The sequence below is a fragment of the Schistocerca nitens genome, chromosome 2, assembly GCF_023898315.1.
Source record: "Schistocerca nitens isolate TAMUIC-IGC-003100 chromosome 2, iqSchNite1.1, whole genome shotgun sequence".
Taxonomy (NCBI): domain Eukaryota; kingdom Metazoa; phylum Arthropoda; class Insecta; order Orthoptera; family Acrididae; genus Schistocerca; species Schistocerca nitens.
In genome coordinates this window covers 567,031,688-567,033,943 of record NC_064615.1, presented here as the reverse complement: position 1 = coordinate 567,033,943, position 2,256 = coordinate 567,031,688, and the positions used below count along the sequence as shown (strand labels likewise).

At 47.2% G+C, this 2,256-nt stretch overlaps 1 non-coding gene across 1 annotated transcript; it reads right to left on the bottom strand.

Annotated features, from left to right (window-relative positions):
* Positions 1-1,651: 1,651 nt before the first annotated feature.
* Trnas-gga (transfer RNA serine (anticodon GGA)) lies at positions 1,652-1,735 on the bottom strand. The gene is given in 2 exon segments: positions 1,652-1,686; positions 1,696-1,735. It is a non-coding gene; the product is annotated as a tRNA-Ser (tRNA).
* Positions 1,736-2,256: the final 521 nt, after the last annotated feature.

The window sequence follows — 2,256 nt, the reverse complement described above, 5'->3', positions numbered from 1 at the left end:
GGAGTGAGCCGAGCCAGCCGGTGGTGGGGGGCAGCGGCAGCTGTACTGGCGCCGCCGCCCTACTCGGCCGTTAATAACGCCACATCGACCGCCCATTCCACGGCCCTGCATGGCACCTGGAGTGGCGTTTCCTGTCGCGGCAGTGCGCCATGCGTAGGAGTTGTTCCTTGCACGTGCTTAATGATCAGACATCAAGGACGTCATTAGGCAAAGAGCGTGGACAGAGTAAAACAAATAAACCTATAAAATATTATGAGGTCAGTGCCCTTAGCAAAACTCAGTTGCTTCTTGTTTACTTTCATACACAGATGACTCGCTACAGTTGTAATGTTGTCTTTGAATTCTTTTCTTTATAATTTTTACACGTAAGTATGCTACACAGTCGAAAAAATATCGCAACAACAAAAATGACATGTGCGACATAAATGAAAGTCGGTTGGCGTGTTTCTACATCTAAAAGATGATGACTGTTCAAATTTCGGATCAGTTGCAGTTGCAGAGTGGGGCTGGTAGCGTCACTATGAGGATCCAAATCAGGTTTGTTTTAAAGACACGCTATAACGGCCGTGAATGTTATTTACCCAAGAGATTGGACGTGGTAGTCAAGAATGCCTTAAAGGCGACAAAGACGCCATTATCAACAGCTCAGTGTGTTTGAACGAGGTCGTGTGATAAGGCTACGAGAAGCTGGATGTCCCTTCCGCGATATTGACAGGAATATCGCCACTGGACATGATTGCTGGCAGCAGTGGTCAGAAGAATGTACGGTCGCAAGCAGACCGGGCTCCGGATGGCCACGTGACACTATCGAGAGGGAAGACCATCGACTTCGGCGTATGGCTCTGGCCCATCGCACTGCATCTGCAACAGCAATCTGAGCAGCAGTTGGCGCCACAGTGACACAACGAACTGTTATAAATCCCTTATTTCAACGACAGCTCCGAACCAATACCTTGTAGCGTGCATTCCGCTGACCCCAAATCTCTGCAATTTGTAACTTCAGTGGTATCAAGTGTGAGCTCATTGGAGGGCAGTTTGGAGGTCTGTTGTGTTTTCTGATGAAAGATGGTTCTGGCTCGGTGCTAGTGATGGTCGTGTGTTGGATAGAATGAGATGAGTTGAGGGACTGCAGCCAAATTGTCTGCATGCTAGACTCACTGGATACTGGACTTACACCTGGAATTATGGTCTAGAGTGTGACTTTGTACGACAGCAGGAGCACACTCGTGGTTATCCCACGCACCCTGACTACAAATCTGTATGTCAGTGTGGTGATTCGACCTGTTGTGTCGCCATTCATTAACAGCATTCCTGTGGGTGTTTTCCAACAGGATAACGCTTGCCCACATGTGTCCCCGAAATTTCATTATTCTACATTATTTATTTTTTGTGTTGCGATATTTTTTTCGTCAGTGTATTTATTATAGCTGCTATAGGCAGCTCTGAAACACAAGACAGCTGAAGTATATTTTACATTCGGGATGTGACAGGTATAAGTGCAAATATTTCTGTTGGTGGCTTAGGACAGTGTACTAAACAACATTGCATCAGTATGGCTCAAATGGCTCTGAGTACTATGGGACTTAACTGCAGTCCCCTAGAACTTAGAACTACTTAAACCTAACTAACCTAAGGACATCACACACATCCATGCCAGAGGCAGGATTCGAACCTGCGACCGTAGCGGTCGCGCGGTTCCAGACTATAGCGCCTAGAACCGCTCGGCCACTCCGGCCGGCTTACATCGGTATTTACGTCATTTGCAGACTAATAACTAGGGCTGTTAAGAGTCATATATTTTTAGGTTGGGTAATACTGCACCTCCAAGTACATGTGCCAAGACCAAGCCATAAATGTTTCTTCTCAAAAATGGTTCAAATGGCTCTGAGCACTATGGGACTCAACTGCTGTGGTCATAAGTCCCCTAGAACTTAGAACTACTTAAACCTAACTAACCTAAGGACATCACACACATCCATGCCCGAGGCAGGATTCGAACCTGCGACCGCAGCGGTCGTGCGGTTCCAGACTGTAGCGCCTTTAACCGCTCGCCCACTCCGGCCGGCTGTTTCTTCTCTCCTGGTCAGTAGATCAGATGTTGAAGTGTGGGCACAAACTGATAGACAGCCCACTTAGTGGCGCAGCTGCGACGGTGCAGAAAACATGAGGTAGTAACCTATGTGACGAGTCTCGTGTTTGTGGGAAGACTGTTTGACGGGGAAAAAAAAGAAAAAAAGAAAGAACTCTTGTGTGTAC